Below are 18,939 nucleotides of genomic sequence, written 5' to 3' on the forward strand. Positions count from 1 at the left end.
ATTATGCTTTACAATGCATTTAAGGGTGATGTGACAGTACAATGCAATAAAGGTACCACTGGCAGTAATCCTCCTCCTTCTCACCAGTCCACGCAGGCAAGGACAGGACGCTCCAGCGATCTCGGGGTGATGTCGGACATGCGGACATTCTTTAGTCCAATGCCTCGCAGTAGCCCTTCGGGATCCACCCTCCACCAATGCCTGGACCGGCAGGTAGCTGACTACCTGGCCTTAAGTGTGGATGTACACGCTGCGACTGCGAGCAGCGAGGATGAACCCTTGCTCTACTGGTTGCGCATGCTTGACCTGTGGCCAGAGCTGTCCCAATTTGCCATACAACTTCTCTCTTGCCCTGCAAGCTTTCTGTCAGAAAGGACCTTCAGTGCAGCTGGAGGCATTGTCACTGAGAAGAGAAGTCGCCTAAGTCATGACAGTGTTCAGTACCTGACCTTTATCAAAATGAGTGAGGCATGGATCCCTGAGGGCTATTGCATGACCGAAGACTAAGTCAGTCCCCACACACAACATCTCTGCCTGCAGGCCGCTTGACTGCCTTCTCCACCACCACCACCAGGGTCCAGGACTCTAGGCGGATTCCAAAATTTTTAAGGCCGCTGCTAGCAGCGGCCGCTATACTGATTTTTCTGGGGCGTGCACATGCCTGCCTAATTTTTCTGGCTGAACTGCAGGTGGCTGCATCAAAAAAACAAAAGGCATGTACATGTGCCCATCCCCCTTCGTGATGGGCAGATGGGGGGAGCAGCAGGAGTTGTCGTAGGCTATGGGATATTGATATGAAGCACAAAAACCAGACAGGGGCAGTTGCAGTGTCAGAGAGGTGCATGGAGAAAAAGAGAGGAAACAAGTTTATTAATGGTTAGAACTAAGGACATACGGAGGTACACTAATGAAGAGTTGATAAAGTGGTTGAAGGAGGGTCCCACTGGTCCAGGGGCCCCGGTACAGTCATTATCTCTGCATCCACTATTGCTATGCCACTGGTGACACTGTTTTCAGTTATCATTTATAAAAAGAACTTCTGATTGTGGAGATTAAAATGAAAACCAGAGCAGTGCTTTATAAGCCTTAGAAAATGGGCCAGCTGAGCTGCATAGGGGCTGAATAATTGCAGATAAAAAGCTGCTCAAGGCCTCTGATTGTGTAAAGACTTGTAATCTGTTACCCTGCATAGATGTCTTGTAGATTGTTATTATTACAATCATTTGTATAATTTTGTGTTATTATTTTGTATTGTGACTTATTTTTTTAACATTGTCACCACATTACTGGGCTGTCATACAGAATCTGAATGCCACAAAAATAGTCAGTTGGCCATAAGCAAAGTGTTTGCAGAAACCTATATGGAAGTACCATGTGTCTGCTTATTGCACAGGCTCTTGCACAGTCAGGCTAAAGAGGAGCACATTATTTAATTAGAACAGCAGCTTTTGTTACAGACAGTACTGTGTGCCAAAAACAACATTTTAACAGTAAGAACCACACTTGTAATACAGCTTGAAATAAAAACATATTAATATCACCAATATGTTTAGCCCGATGAACTGTGGCAAAGTCTGGAGCTTAATATTCTCTTCTGGAAACAACAATCGTCTTGGCCAGTAATACCTAAGAAAACGACTGAGGTACCATAAAATATATTTGCGAGACTCTGAAGCTTTAATAGCATCTAAGGTCTGGATATAGGTCTAAAATGATGCTATACAACCTATATATGTATTCTATGTAAAGCAGTACTAGTTCTTGAAGTCTGTTTCCTGTATCAAAAGAGTAATGTGTCAATAAGAAAGACACACCAAAATAAAAGTTAAAATATTTGATTTTCACCAAATGTTTATTTACCTATATATTATTGGACTGAGGAATCACAATTTGTACATCAATGAACAGTTTTTAGTAATTTAGGCAAGAAGTAATTACAGTTCTTTTGGGAGGGTGACCCTATCGTTGATGTGTGCCAACAATGTAAATTTGAAGCTATGGTGCACTGTGTGATTGATGCCAGAGTTTAGCAATATATAGCTGGACTCTGGCTATAACAATGCTGCATGTAGCTAGGGTGGTGAGTCAACACAGACGTCCAGCTGTTACATAACCAAATTGCGGATTGAAAGTGCAGGCGATCCCTCACCACACTAATGCCAATGCACCCAGTGCCTCCCCTGGCCTGGACAACAGTAAAGTGAAAGGCAAAACTGCTAATCACATGCATACTCTACCTCCATTGGAGGTGCAGATTCAGTAGTTCCATTGGTCATGGAGGTAGTTCTCTAGATTGCCTGCTTTTACTACTATACTGTAGTATGGATACAGAAGCGCCAAAAGGATAAAAGAATCTAAAAAGTTTAAAACATGAGGAGACAGTGATGGACTTACCTCCTTCAAGCAGACACAAAATTTGCCAATGTATTTGTCAAGTACAATAAGTTTATTTACATACTCCGGGGGACGATGCAACGCGTTTCACAGGTTTGACCCTGCTTCATCAGGCAATAACAACGGAGCAATAGCATATGTGGTCAGTAGAAGAGGCAGGCACCCTGCTTTGTGAGTATAGCTTATTACTCTATCATACTTCGTTACAACTACCAGTACATACTACATTATATTTGGCTCTTGGTGTCCCTTCTCTGTGTTCTGTTTTACTTGTACTACTGCTGTGGATGTAATCCGAGCATGACTCACCGCACAAGCTGCTTATTCCCTTCTGTGTCAGCACTTCCAAGTGCTGCCTTCCTGCATATAAGGTAGGTGGAGTCAATTATGTGGACTGTGGTTCCAAAGGAAGGAAGTATTACAACTTTATTTTACCTGGCCATTCCTTTGAAAGGAGTGGGTAAAGCTGGCTTTACTAAAGAAAACACATGCACATACACACACACACATACACAGACACACGCACGCCTAGTGGCCAGCAGCCAAGCAAGAAGCATGATTTCTTTCTCCCTCCCTCTCTTTGCACTTGACTCTACAGATATGTAAGAAGATTGACTGATCCCTCTCCTTTTTGCCATTTTCTTTGGTGCTCTTCATACACTAGAGTCCTTCAGCTCATTTAAAGTGATTTAAATGTGAGGTGTAATGTAAAGGTTAATCTTACCTGGGGCTTCTTTCAGCCCTGAACAGTGTATTTTGTCCCTTGCCCCTCCATAAGTTATTTTCTGGTGCAGTTTAAGTATTTGTGAAGTGCACAAGCACAGAACACTCCTGGCCAAGGGTGCGCTGATTGAGAACAGTGTGCGCACACGCCCACGCATGCGCAGAAGCCCACAACCACACCTCTGTTCGGTGATCTTACATAGGGGCTAGTGGTGCACTAGAGGGTAGAGATGTAGCGAACGGTTCGCCGGGCGAACGGTTCCAGGCAAACTTTGGTGGTTCGCGCTCGCCTGGTCCAGGTGAACTTTTGCCGAATTTCGATTCGCCCCATAATGCACTATGAGGGTCAACTTTGACCCTCTGCATCACAGTCAGCAGGCACATTGTAGCCATTCAGGCTACACTAAGCCCTGGAGCCCCACCCCTACTTATATAAGGCAGCCTCCGGCGGCCATTACACTCACTCGTGTGCCTGCTGCAAATAGACCGACTAGGGACAGCTGCTGCAGATTTTTTTTCCTAGGGAAAGATTAGTTAGGCTCTTGGCTTGCTCCTGGCTGATTGTTGTTGCTAAAATAGAACCCCTCAACAGCTCTTTTGAGAGCTAATGTTTTCCTGATGTGGTTTTTTTTTGTGTGTGTGTTGCCTACTGACAGACACTGACATTATACAGCCCTATCTGTTGCAGCTGGACCTTGGTAATTGTTATTACTGTGCCAGCCAGGCCCTGCCTAACTATCTATACTGGGACACTTACCTATGCCTACCTAACTACTGGGGCACCTACTTACCTATACAGGGACACCTACCTACCTACCTATACTAGGGGACCTACCTATGCCTACCTACCTATACTGGGACTCCTACCTATGCCTAGTTAACTACTGGGGCACCTACCTATGCCTACCTACCTATACTGGGTCTCCTACCTATGCCTAGCTAACTACTGGGGCACCTACCTATGCCTACCTATACTGGGTCTCCTACCTATGCCTAGCTAATTACCGAGGCACCTACCTATGCCTACCTACCTATACTGGGACTCCTACCTATGCCTACCTACCTATACTGGGACTCCTACCTATGCCTAGCTAACTACTGGGGCACCTACCTATGCCTACCTACCTATACTGGGACTCCTACCTATGCCTAGCTAACTACTGGGGGACCTACCTAGGCCTACCTACCTATACTGGGTCTCCTACCTATGCCTAGCTAACTACTGAGGCACCTACCTATGCCTACCTACCCATACTGGGTCTCCTACCTATGCCTAGCTAACTACTAAGGCACCTACCTATGCCTACCTACCTATACTGGGACTCCTACCTATGCCTACCTACCTATACTGGGACTCCTGCCTATGCCTACCTACATACAAGAAGATAATAAGGTTGTTGCTTCATTGTGGACAGACCAAATTTGATCAGCTGGACAGTCACTGTTGTTCTATCATTCAGCTACCACACCCCGGCGACCATATGGGCTGGAAAACTGCCACGGCCTGCACTCTGGCCATGTTACGCACCAGTCCAGCACAGTCGTCACCAGGGATGGTCGTAGTCAGCCAACTTCGCTACGCTGGAACTACGAGTAGTTTTACGCAATTATGCGTTTGCCAAACTACGGCTTCGAAATCAAATATTCGCTTCGTATGCATTTCGTAGAATACACATTAAAATACGCAATTACGCGTAGTGCGAAGCGTAATGTATGCGGATGCTTATGCCTGTATGCAGAAAATTTAACGGATTAATTCCTCTTTATGTGCTTATCCCGGGAACTCTTCTATGCGTACATTCCCCTTTCCAATGTGTAAATTTGTAAGCATACAATCGTATGCGGAAAAATAGACGCGAGTAATGCATACGTAGTTCACTACGCAATACACATGTTAACTACGCATAGTAAGCGTAAGCTACGCGTAAGCGTAGTTCTGCAACTTCCCCTATGAACTAGGATACGTAGATGCAAACTACAATGCGTAAATTCGCACTGGCGTAGTTTCTGCTCATCACTATGCAAACAGCTGTTTGCGGTGCGTTACACAGTGGGTTTGGTGTGTCAGTGTAAAGCAGTACTCTAATTACACTCTCTGATTGATGTATACACATGCAAGATGTTTGAAAGCACTTTAGGCCTGCAATTTATCATTCAATGTGACTTCTGCCCTTAAAACGCTGCTTTGCGTCAAATCCAGATTTTTCCCCGGGACTTTTGGTGTCTATCCCACTCCACCACCTGGGGGTCCAGGTGTTAGACCCCTTGAAACATGTTTTCCATCACTTTTCTGGCCAGCATAATTTTTTCTATTTTTCAAAGTTCGCCTCCCCATTGAAGTCTATTGCGGTTCGCGAACTTTTACGCGAACCGAATCTTCCGCGGAAGTTCGTGAACAGGGTTCGCAAACCAAAAATCGGAGGTTCGCAACAGCACTACTGGAGGGCAGAAGAACTTCCGTGAAGGATCACATAGACTGCTAAGGGCTGGAAGAAGATGCTAGGAGCAGGTAAGATGAACTTCTACATTTCAGCTTGGATATCATTTAACCACTTGCCGACCGCGCACTCATAACGCGCGTCGGCAAAGTGGCAGCTGCAGGACCAGCGATGCAGATCAGCGCCACCGGCTGCAGGCTAATTAATCAGGAAGCAGCCGCTCGCGCGAGCGCCTGCTTCCTGTCAATTCACGGCTGGGGGCTCCGTGAATAGCCTGCGGGCCGCCAATCGCGGCTTGCAGGCTAAATGTAAACACAAGCGGAAATAATGCGCTTTGTTTACATTTGTACAACGCTGCTAACAGTACTTGTACTAGATCAGCGATCCCCGGCCAATCAGCGGCCGGGGATCACTGTCACATGACAGGCAGGAGTCTGTTAGAGGCTGCACAGGACAGATTCGTTACTGTGCAGCCTCCGATCTCCGGTGAAGGGAGGGAGGAGGGGGAGAGGGGGAATCCTGCGGTGGAGGGGGCTTTGAGGTGCCCCCACCAGCCACACGCAGGCAGGAGCGATCAGACCCCCCCAGCACATCATCCCCCTAGTGGGGAAAAAAGGGGGGCGATCTGGTCGCTCTGCCTGGTGTTTGATCTGTGCTGGGGGCTGTAGAGCCCACCCAGCACAGATCAGCGAGATCAGCGCTGGTCCTTAAGGGGGGGTAAAGGCTGGGTCATCAAGTGGTTAAAAAGGTCTGGCGTCCCTGAGGGGTGAGCAATGCATGCAGCACAGCACTCAAGACACCACTCAACGAGCTGGGTTATTAGGCTAGCACTTAAAATAGGAATGTTTTCCGCAATGGAGACCAACAGATATATGGACATGTCAATGGATTTAATGTTAACTATAGGATCAATTCAGACATATCAATTTTCAATGTATCCGCTGTCTGCATAGTGGTAGTGGAACATACAGACTTGCATGACTTTTCTAGATACTGCACAAATGCACACTACTATAGTAACATACAATGAGCTACAATGGACACCAACATATACAAAAACAGTAGTGCCCAGACACTGCAGATTATAAATCAGATCTACTGTGATCGCACATGTGGCCAATCTGGCATGGTTGTGATCTAGCCTAAGTATAATTAGACATTATGCAAATGTAAATGTATACTCTGCTAAGAACTCAGCAGTTTAGCTAGTGTGCATGCATATGTAATGTGATGTTTAATTGATGTTTTATTTGTATTCCTTTTGTGACATTATTTAGTGTAATTCTTGCTAGATTAAAGTCATCTTTATCTATATGCAAATTCCTTGGAAATTACTGCTTTTGAATCTAGACATGTGGTTATTTAAGTGGTTGAGTTGAGAGTTGAGCAATGCACATATATATATATAAAATTAAAAACACCTCACCTTTTCACTAGCTACCAAATGAACTCTCTGAGCAATCCACTCATTTATATGCTTAACTGTGCTAGAGGTGGGCGTGGTTATGCAGGCTCAACCCTCCAATAAGTACCATGTGACATAATAATGGCATTGCCATGTAATTATCCTCTATGGGGCACCAATATTACTAGGTGCAAGTGTGTGTCATAATTACACGTTTCGCTGGTGTTCTGCCTCCTGTTGGAAGTTTAGCCACATTGCCTTCAACATTACCCACATCCCACTGTTTAAGCCCCAAAGCTTTTCCAACCTGTTCGACAAGCCTTTCTTCCGTATGTAACACTTGATGTCCCCACCTCCAAACCTCTCATTCAAACAGAACTGACATCTCCAACAGGATAATCCTGATCAATTACCAGCAGGGCCGGATTTCTGGCAAGGCCTCCTAGGCCATGGCCTAGGGCACCAGAAAATTCAGCCTTATTTAGGACGGCTAAGGGGAAGTAAGTATTTGTTGTGATGTGAGCGGCAAGAAGGATCAAAGTGCCCAGTCACGCTAATTTGCCTTGCCTGCCGCCAGCTGCACTCTCTGCTGCGAGTCCCGACTCCTCTCCTTCACAATGCCAACGCAAACAGACAGTAGACAAGAGGCAGTCAGACCTGGGCCTGCATTAGTTTAAGATAGCAGCGGCGCTGCAAGCAGACATGTGATCATCACACCGGCAGTGAAAGGACACGTGGCTGGCAGTGGCAGGGAAGATCCCGGTGGTGGGAGACGCCGCACAGCAACTGCAAAGAGGAGCAGAGTGTGCGCAGCACAGTGTGGGGACACGGAGGAGCCTTGGGAGCCTGAGGACAGGACCAATCCCCATGCAGACTCTCTGGCATTGGCTGCTGATTCCCACCTTGATCATTGAAGCAGGCTGCCAGCCAAGTAAAAGCGCGCCCAGACGTTCAGACCAGCATCCACACTAGCTGCTGCTGCCTCCAGTCTTGTTCCAGCATCGCTGGTTTGCTTGAACGTCCCCGCCCCCTGAAGCTTCACACGTGGAAGAAGAAGATCGGAGCTGATATGCGTCCCCTGGGTCATCTCACAGCTGTTGCTGAGAGGGACACTCACTCTGCAAATGGCTCATCATCGCTACATCCTGGCTGCTTCTGTGTGGGTAAGCATGTGTTCATGAATTTGCAGCCTGCCTGTGCTGGAATGCTGGGGGTGATGCGAGGGAAGGAGGAGGGGGAGCAGTTCAGGACTCAGGGCAGAGGTCTGCCTTTTTCTCCAGTTCTGGTCTTAGCTGCTGTCCTGTCTGATCTCTGCCTCAGATATTGTTAAGGTATAACACGCAGAGGAGGTGTTCTCAAGCCCTGTACTCACTGTTAGATGGCTCAGAGAATGCTTAGCGACGCGGCCCGGCAAACGAGCGTTCCCAGAGCCATCTTCCTGCCCGCGGAAACATGCAATGTCACGCGACGGGCTTGAGTTCAAATGTTTGTGGCACTTTTAGTGGGAGTTGTCAGGTATCTTAAAGATCTGACGATCATTATCACCGTGCTTCGCAAAGCGTTGTTTGCCTAATCACGCACACGTCCCCATGACACAAAATCACGGAAACGATCGTTCGTTGCACAAAAAAAGTCAGTGGCTGGAAAAATTGTTCAAAAAAATGGTGTCATGGGTACGTAGCTTAAAGTGGAACTGAAGATAGTTGTAAAAAAAAACTGTTTCACTTACCTGTAGCTTCTGCAAGCCCCCAGCAGCCGTCCTGTCCCGCGCCGATCCTTCACGATCCTCCATTCTCCCACTGCCAGCTACTTTCGGTCTCGCTGCCAGGCCACTGCGATTGCGCGGTGCTGGCTACACGTATCCTTCTTTGCGTTCCAGTCTGCAATAGCGCTATTGCAGTCGGGAACGCGTAAAAAGGATGCGCTTGGCAGGGCTGCACAGGTGCAATGGCCCCCAACTTACAAGTCAAGGAACGAAATGGAGCGGCGACAGGGAACAGAGGATCGTGGAGGACCAGCGCGGGACAGGACGGCTGCTGGGGGCTTGCAGAAGCCCCAGGTAAGTGAAACTGTTTGTTTTAAAATTATTTTCACTTCGCTTACAATTTAAAGTGGTATATGTATCTCAATATAAACCAATAGCTACCTGGCTGATTCCTCAGTCTGATTACAGAAGGGTGCCAAGCACACTACCGCTCCTCCCCGCCTCCTCCTTCCTAGTGATGCATCAGTCACATAAATGGACCTGATCTGTCCAGAACATGCTGACATCACAGTGACTGACAGTGTGTTAAAGTTCAACTGAAGTGAGAGGTATATGGAAGCTGCCATATGTATTTGCTTTTAAACCATATCAGTTGCCTGGTAGCCCTGCTGCTCTCTTTGGCTGCAGTAGTGTCTGAATCACACCAGAAACAAGCATGCAGCTAATCTTGACTGATCTGACAATAATCAGAAACATCTGATTATTGTCAGATCTGCTGCATACTTATTCAGGGGCTATGGCTAAAAGTATTAGAGGCAGAGCAGAGGATAAGTAGGACAGCCAGGCAACTGATATTGCTTAAAAGGAAATAAATAATGCAGCCTCCACATACCTCTCACTTCAGTTGTCCATTAAGGCCAATGAAAAGCTGCACGGATCAGGTGCATTTATGTGGCTGAAGCGTCACTAGGAGGGAAGACCTCAAGCATGCCTTGCGTGCTTCCTTCCTCACTCGACTGTAATCACACTGGGGGATCAGCCAGGTACTTATTAGTATATTTATATGTATATGGAGATTTTTTTTTGTTTACTCCTGTACCTAAGAATTGGTACAAGAGCTTTAAAAACTTATTTCCATAATAAAAAAATATTTCCTCTTTAAAAAGGTGCAGGGGGCGGAGATAGGTCATACTAGGGATGGGGTGTGGGGTGTTGGGTGCTGTTGGTCCAGGGGCGGCTGGTGAAAGTTGGCCTAGGGCGGTAAAAAGTACAAATCCGGCCCTGATTACCAGCAGTTCAACCAGCAGTTCTAGATGCTGGCTTGTAAGAGATGTAAATGAATAATGTGCATATTACATTTCTGACCTAAAGTTATGCATTATGGGGAGGGGAGAACTTCCTGCTCAGGTGAAGCAGGATACTAGTGATTGCCTTCAGTTATAAGAAGGGCAGTTGGTTCTTTTTCATTCAGTCCACCAAACGAAGTTGCGATCACAATCCTGCCTCCCCAATAGGAGCCTAGGATTTCCCTGTAAAAAAGCAGGTGATAGTGCAATACTGCCTTTTAAGAAGCACCACGTGAGTCACTTCAATAGTTTGTGTAAATCAAGGCCTCCACCAGGACAATAGGAAAGCAAGGGGGATCTATATGCCCCCTCTGTGAGTCTCACTCACCAGATTGCTTCTTGAGTTTTATGCAAACAAGCCGTCCTTCCTGGGCAACAGCAGCAACAGTAAACACCTTCAAACACAAAGCGGAACTTGCATAGTGTAAAAAAGCTTTAAAATGTATTACTAAAATGCTTAAAAGATCTGCATACCAGATTGATGATCATACAAGCGCTTTCTATGTGTGCCAGCACCGCCGCGGTCGGATCTCCGCTGCACGCCACAGTCCCCGCTCTGATCAATTCCCCCTTCCGTCCTGCGTGACTCCTAGCTCCGCCCTACGCGTTTCATCATTCGACTCATCAGGGGCCCTGATGCGTCGAATGACGAAACGCGTAGGGCGGAGCTAGCCCCTGATGAGTCAAATGACGCGTTTCGTCATTCGACTCATCAGGGGCCCTGATGAGTCGAATGACGAAACGCGTAGGGCGGAGCTAGGAGTCACGCAGGACGGAAGGGAGAATTGATCAGAGCGGGGACTGTGGCGTGCAGCGGAGATCCGACCGCGGCGGTGCTGGCACACATAGAAAGCGCTTGTATGATCATCAATCTGGTACGCAGATCTTTTAAGCATTTTAGTAATAAATTTTAAAGCTTTTTTACACTATGCAAGTTCCGCTTTGTGTTTGAAGGTGTTTACTGTTGCTGCTGTTGCCCAGGAAGGAGGGCTTGTTTGCATAAAACTCAAGAAGCAATCTGGTGAGTGAGACTCACAGAGAGGGCATATAGATCCCCCTTGCTTTCCTATTGTCCTGGTGGAGGCCTTGATTTACACAAACTATTGAAGTGACTCACGTGGTGCTTCTTAAACGGCAGTATTGCACTATCACCTGCTTTTTTACAGGGAAATCCTAGGCTCCTATTGGGGAGGCAGGATTGTGATCGCAACTTCGTTTGGTGGACTGGAAGTTGTTGGAGAGTGTGTGTACTCGGTTGAAGTCTGCGGATCCCCAATACAATAATTGGTGACATTGGTGCAAATGTATATAATTATACTTATATTACTGTGGAGCGCTGTCCTTTTCTCCTCTCCTGGGAGTGATCCTTGTGGTTCTTTTTCATTAGGGAGGATATTTTGGGGGTATGGGGATGTGGTGACTGTCGCCTAAAATAATCAGAATGGTTGACTTGATTCGGAAGTCTGTACAGTACTCAGGGGTGCTGCAGGGTTTCATTGTACCTGATAAAAGTAAGTGGCATTGTATATCTGCACATAATGCATTATATGCAGAGAGTTGGGTGCCTTATTTGTCTAAATAAATGTCTACACAATGTTCCATTTACCTATTTTAATTATTCATTTTATACAAAATGCACAACAAAGAATTAAGGATAACTACAACCCATCCATCACATGCTAACATTGTGCTGATAAAGCAGGATTTTCACTGAATTCAATCACAAGTCTAACCAGATCCTTATTTCTGTAGAGGTATTTTATTTAAATCTCTGCACAAGCAAATTAAATGCGTTTTAACCTTGTCTGTGAATATGTTGCTTCCGAAAAGATAATGTAGCAATCTGACGTTTATGAAAATGAAATGATAAATTGATATATACAAATCTCAGGAAAGACAGAGCGCCCCTAATGAGTAATTACCTGCAGTGTAACTTTATTGATTATGTTTGTAGCTTGTCAACTAGGTTGGTGCTATATGAACTGAGCAAAATCAATCTTTGAGCAATAACTGTGGAATTTGTATTCTGCATTCACACAATGGTACCACTAACGGAATTAGGAAAGGAATAAAGCTGTAATTTAACAACTGATGATGCTTAATTGCTACGCTCAGTGAACCGCAGTGGACTACTTTTCCTTCATGAAAATAACTATGTTGTGAATTATAGTCATAATTTTATATCTAGGCTGTTATTCAAGATAAATAGAAGATTTTAATACTGTATTGCATTTTTCAACTTTTTCAAAGTGTACAATACTAAGAAGAATAACAATAATAAAAATATAATGATGCACAGTGAGAGGTTACTTAAAGCTCTCCTAACAATACAACAACCCCAGACAACATAAACAATGCTTTACCCAGCCTGGCTTCAGCAATCGGCGCAGCCTTCCCGCACAGATCCGGTCTTCCCTATGGAGAAGATCGTACATGACGTCATGACGTCACTCAGGGCCGGTTTAAGCAACAATGGGGCCCCAGGGCAAAAAAAACCTGGGGGGCCCCCCAACATATACCCCGGAACAAAAATCGGCATTAGGGGACCTTTTTTGCAGCTGGTATAGTCAGGGTGTGAAGTCCCAATCGGTCGGAGCTCCACATTCTGGCTATCCCAGCCTGCATAGGGGACAAGGGGTTAAAAAGTTTCAGGAGGGGGGACTCCACATAATTTAAAAAAAAAAAAAATTCCCACACTCTAAACTTAAAAAAAAAAAATTGGGAAAATAGGAAAAAATGCCAGGGATCTTCATACAGCTATATTGCGGCTGTATAGCGATCCCTGGCCAAAGCGCTGCGGCTGCGTATAGACCCCCTGGAAATCCCGTCAGGAAATTTATTGCGCTTTCGTTTGATGCATGTAAAATTACACTACCGTTAGGTTTGCTACTAAAAGTTACATTTATCGCATTTAAAAGTATACTTTTTTCCTTCGAAACTTTAAAATCGATTCTCTCAAAAACTATAATGTCTTTTTGAAAAATTGTTTTTTCCTCTTATTCCTAATGATCTCCTTAACATATCCTGCAAATTTAGGGTTTCTAACATTTAAGGTGGATTTGCTATTAACCATTAAAGTCGTCAGGTTTTTAAATGTGTATTTTTTTTCCTTTGAAACTTTAAAATCGATTTTCTCAAATACTATAAGGTCGATTTGAATTTTTTTTTCCTCTTGTAGCCACTGGGGGCCCCTACAAGCTCTGGGGCCCTGGGGCAGCTGCCTCCTTTGCCTCTATGGTAGCGCCGGCCCTGACGTCACCAACGACATGACGTCATGCGCAGACCCGATCCTCCCCATAGAGAAGACCGTAGCTGTGCAGGGAGGCTCCGCCGATCGCTGAAGCCAAGCTGGGTAATGTATTAGTGGGGAGATCGGGGGATTCTGGGCAATTGAGGGGTGCTGGCCACATATACTAGCTAGCCTAGTGCTAGCTAACAGCTTATTTATCAGTACAAACAGATAGTTTTATAATGGCGGACTCCTGAGACCAGCAAAACCCCTGAAGCGGCATGCTCGACACAGTGTTGGGCATACTGCTCAGGAGGTTATAGTTCAGTCCAGCCTTGTACTGAAAAAAAAAATAAGCCCAAGGAAGACTTGCAAAAATAGTCTAATGTTTTGATCTTAAAGTTTAGTCTTACATCAGATTCATGTTCATGGCTGAATATATAATAATTAAAGTCAAATATTTGACTTGGAGTTGTGGCTACCTGTGGGAAAGGGCCTCACTGTAGCTCTCATGAAAACTGGTGTATTAACTTGTCTTCTGCGCACATTAATTTGAAACAGTTCATTTCGGTGCTATGTTATAATGGGCACTACACAGACCGCAATGTTAATTGCGGCAATCGCTGGGCCTTGGAGGGGTAATTAGGGCGCAGGATTAGACTACTGGTTACAGAGCATTGAATATGCACTGCTAGGGCACTGGTATAATGATGCCCGATACTGCAGGGGGTGTTAAGAGGTCTGCAAACTCATCGATCCCACCTCCGTAGGGCAGAACCTTCTGACAGTTTGCAGTCATGCTCCCTTTTGTTAATGGGCCCAGCCATACTGTGCCTACTGCTTGTGGATGAGCTTGTCATAAATGCATTTTGTGGTCATGCTTCCTACCATTTATGAGCACTGCCTTGAGAACATATTTGATAAGTTATTGTCATACATGTCCAGAATGTCCATGCATGGTAACAGCAGCGAGGGCCAAGGAAGAGATGGCAAGCCCTTAGGCTATCCAAAGCCTTCACTGACACGATCTCCTGGATTCTGATCACATGTCACATCATGTGATCGGAACCAAGCAGACATGTCAGGGTTACATTGCCTGCGCGGTGGAGGAAGGAGAAGCTGATCCAGGCGTCCAGACAGGTAACGATGAAAGCTACCTACTGCTCATTCTGCATACCCTGCCAGACTAGGGAAGGCACACTTCTTCAGAGGCAGGAAAAATTCAGCCCTGCAGCAAAAAATTTTTTACTTTATTTGGCTGCTAAAAGGTTAAGTAAAGAGCTGTCTTGGAATTTACGTTGTTGGAACTTCGTGAATTCTGACATTCAGCTCAAAATGGAAAAATTCTAATACTAAAGTCAGAATTTGATATCCTGCAAAATCTGAGCACATATCTTTATTTACTACCCTACTTCCAAATGCTTTGGGTGAATAAAATGGTCCTGTGGAGCTGATACCAGTAAAGATGGTGAGTGAGATGAAAATAATTCCAGCTTGCATGCAAATTGTATGCGGCCAGTTAAAATTAACAGGATTTTTAATTGGCCAGATTCCAAGCTGCATTTAAACTGCAATGAAGGTTGCATGCAAACTGGAATTACTGCCACCAGTCACTACATGCGAAGTCCCTCCTATGCAAGGAGGAGTCCATCCATTTCTTAGTCCTGGAGCTTGGGCTCTGCTTTATCCCTGGTGCCCAGGTGCATCCTCAATTCATGGCACCATTTAAAAATGACAGGATGGTGGAGTACCCATGCCATATTAAACTATTTAAATGCAACTTCACACATAGATACAACACGTGACCTATTGCTATTCATGTGACTGATATACTGTACATGTCCTTTAAGGATATCCTTGTAGAAAATAAAGAGTGTTATTTTACTTACCTTCAGCTTCTACCAGCCCTGTTGTCTTGTAGATCCCTTACTGTCCTCCCAGTCCTCTTCCTTGATCCGCTGTGCAGACTTAGCTAAGTTGCACTCTACAGCGCATGCCTTTGCCTAGTTGTGTACCACCTTGATCACACTCCTAGTGCCGGGAGCATTCTGTGCATGATCAGGACGTTAAGACTCATAACCATGCATGTGCAGCGCAATCAAGAAAGCATGTTGCCAGGCAAGCCCATGTGTAGTAATGCCAAGTCACGCACTTTGCTGGGCCACAGTGGATCAAGACAAGGAAGAGAACCGGGAGGACAGCAAGAGACCTACAAGACTACTGGGGCTGGAAGAAGCCCCAGGTAAGTAAAAGAACACTCTTTATTTTCAACTCAGGTATCCTTTAAAGCAGAGTTCCCCAACCATGTCCTCAAGGCCCACCAACAGTGCATGTTTTGCAGGAAACCAGCAACATGCACAGGTGAGGTATTTAGTGTCTCAGCAGAGCTGATTACATACCTCTTTGGATTTCCACAAAACATGCACTGTTGGTGGGCCTTGAGGACAGGGTTGGGGAACACTGCTTTAAAGGACACCTGGACTGAGAAGGATATGGAGGCAGCCATATTAATTTCCTTTTAACCACTTCGCATCCAGACCTTGTTTTCCCCTTATTGACCAGAGCAGTTTTGACGCTTTACCGGTGTCCCTATTCAATCAGCAATAACTTTATCCCTACTCACTACACCTAAATGATCTATATATTGTTTTTTTCAAGACAAACCAGGCTTTCAATGGGGGGTATTTAGTCCCAAGAACAATTTTGTTTTCTAGGCATTTCAATTAAAAAAAGGGAACAAAAATTTAAAAAAATGCATTATTTCTCAGTTTTTAACAATTCCAGTTTAAAAATAAAAAGTGCCACAGTGATAAAACCATTCCACCAGTTAATGTCCCCCCCTAATATAGTCAGATGTGCCCCGAGTATCAGCCCAACCTTCCCAGTTTAGCTAGATGTGACCCCAATATCAGCACCCCCGTATAGTCAGATGTGTCCCATGTATCTACCACCCCCCAGTACAGGGAGACAGTAACGCTGCCAGGATTGGCACCCCTCATTATAGGCAGTTGTGTCCCCAGGATAAAATTTCCCCCATTATAGCCATATGTGCCCCCAGAATTGCCCCCCCCGCACCAATTATAGCCAGATGTGCCCCCAGTATTAGGTTACCCCCCCCCCCCCCAGATAACCAAATTATCCCCCATTGTCAGATGTCATCCCCCCCAGTTACCCAGATGCCTGGCAGTTGTTTTGCACCTCCAAACTCCCCCCCCCCCCCAGTGTGGATAGCCAGATGTATGTCCCCTCCCCCCCCCCCATCAGGCAGCCCCTCCGTGCACAGATGCCAAAAAAATGTAAATAAAGCCACCTCTCTCACCTTACCTCGTTCCAGCGGTGAGCCTGCAGCCCGAGCATCCAATCCCAGCTCTGAACTTAGCCGCGTATTGCCGGTGACCCGGGTCCCGGCTTGATGACGTCATCAAGCCAGGACCCGGGTTACTGGCAATAAGCGGCTGAGTTCAGAGCTGGGATCGGATGCTCGGGTTGCAGGGTCATCGCTGGAACGAGGTAAGGTGAGAGAGGCGGCTTTATTTACACTTTTTTTAGCTATCTGTGCACGGAGGAGGGGGAGATGAAGGATCACGCTGTTTGCTACATCGGTGATAGTTCATCCGCGAGGGGTCACCAATTGGCTACAAGGTAACATGTTCCCTTTTGCCAATTAGTAAGGCAACCGACAGTGCCGGGGGGTGCGCTCTGAAGCGCACCTGTTCCTGCACAAAAGGGCTTAAAGCAGGTCAGTATATCTACGTCGCTGTGGCTTGGAGAGTGCCGCAGTTGACGTAGATATACTGTAGTGGTGGGGAAAGTGGTTAAACAATACTAGTTTGCCAGGCTGTCCTGCTGATCCTATGCCCTTAATATTATTAGCCACTGACCTTGAACAAGCATGCAGATCAGAAGTATCTGGCTTAATTCTGACTAGATTAGCTGCATGTTTTTTTTTCAGGTGTGTAAGACCATCTAACATGACAATGAGACAGGGCAAGGCAGATCTTTTTTTGCCTATATAGAAATAGGATTTTATTGTATTGTAAATGTAATGCACACAATTTCCTATGTAAAGTTGTACACTTGCCAAAATACATTGCAAACTTCTAAATGTGTTATAAGTTTGTTGCTATCTAAACCATATTTCAGAAATCAAAGCTCATGTATCAAATAATATATTTTATGGAATATATACAATTCTTTCCCTTTCGGGAAATAAACCCGGAGACGACTAAAAATGAAGCGGAAATTACTTACTAAGTTGGCCGTCCTGCATCATATTGACTTGTTCAGTCATGTCGGCAAGTGAAAAATATTTGTGGCAGCTTACACAATTTATCCATATAATCAAAAGCAAATATCTAACTTCCATTTAGCCCAGAGGCCCACATCTTTCAATTTGATCACTGCTTATAGTCAAAATTCGAGGAGTGCGTGAATGATGTGGTGCTTGAGTATAAAAAGAAATCCAAATGCACATTCTAGAAATAGACTCCACTATCAACCTCCCATTTCTATAAGAAGAAAATCAATTGACAAACAGTTTCCTATCAAGAATTTGTATTAAATTTCAGAGCCAAAATAGATCAAAGAGGTAAATGAGGGTCATGTGTTGAGCACTGAATTTATTCTCAAGCAAAGATCAATTTAACTTTATTTAATTTGTAGTAGTATATCCTAAAGTGTACAGACAAATCTACGTAAATAGAGCTTTAAGCAAGGCAGGAAACGCATGGAGTATGATATATTAGGAAATAATAAAGTAGTACAAAATGTAAAGTAAAACTACACAAAAATTGAAATAAAAGTGGAAGAAGCACTGCTCCAAAACTATGTTACTTTCAGGAGCGTGACATATCGCATATGAGTGACATGTAGTAGATGCTAACAGGAAATAACCAGCTATAGTATGTGTTGCTGTGCAGAGCAGGGCAGCTGGTCATAACTGTGTCAGCCTAGCAGTAACTCAGAGTTTCATGGACTTGCTATAGCCAGCTGTGATGACTCATTGCTACTAAAGTGTTAGCGTGACACAGTCCTTTTCTGAGAAGTAATACCTGCTTCAGACGTTCTTTTTTTCAGCTTCATGAATCGACTAGACATTACTGAAAACAATAGCACAGCTGTCTCTCTGTCCACGAAACCAAGAAACCTGTGCACCTGCTAACAAGCATTTACAGTACCTACTTTCACTGGAAGCCAGGTACAGACAACTAACCCCTTTTGGATCCTTGTATCATATATATATATATATATATATATATATATATATATATATATATCTGCCACTGAAAGCTTCACTTAAATATAAGGGGCATATATATGCGTACCTTCGTGTTTTCGTCCACCACGCATGTCCACGCATGCAGTGAGCACTGATTGGTGAATGAGAACATGTGTTTCCAAAGTCGATCAAAGAGTCTGTGAAGAAATGATGAATGGATGATCTCGGCTTTAGCCAGAAGCCAGTGATCATTCATCGAAATGAAAACATAAAAACACCGCCTATACACACTTGCTGTCTACTGAAAAGTACGCAAAAAGTAAGATTAAAACAAAGATACATTACAAAATACAACCTCTATAGTTATTAACCCCTTCTTCCCCCTCAACCTTCCCCATAGTTACCAAATTAAAATGCTCCTAAAATTAATAAATAAAAAAGATCCAAAGTGACAGCATTTGAAAAAATAATATGTCAATAT

Source organism: Hyperolius riggenbachi, chromosome 5 (assembly GCF_040937935.1).
Source record: "Hyperolius riggenbachi isolate aHypRig1 chromosome 5, aHypRig1.pri, whole genome shotgun sequence".
In the NCBI taxonomy this organism is placed as follows: Eukaryota; Metazoa; Chordata; class Amphibia; order Anura; family Hyperoliidae; genus Hyperolius; species Hyperolius riggenbachi.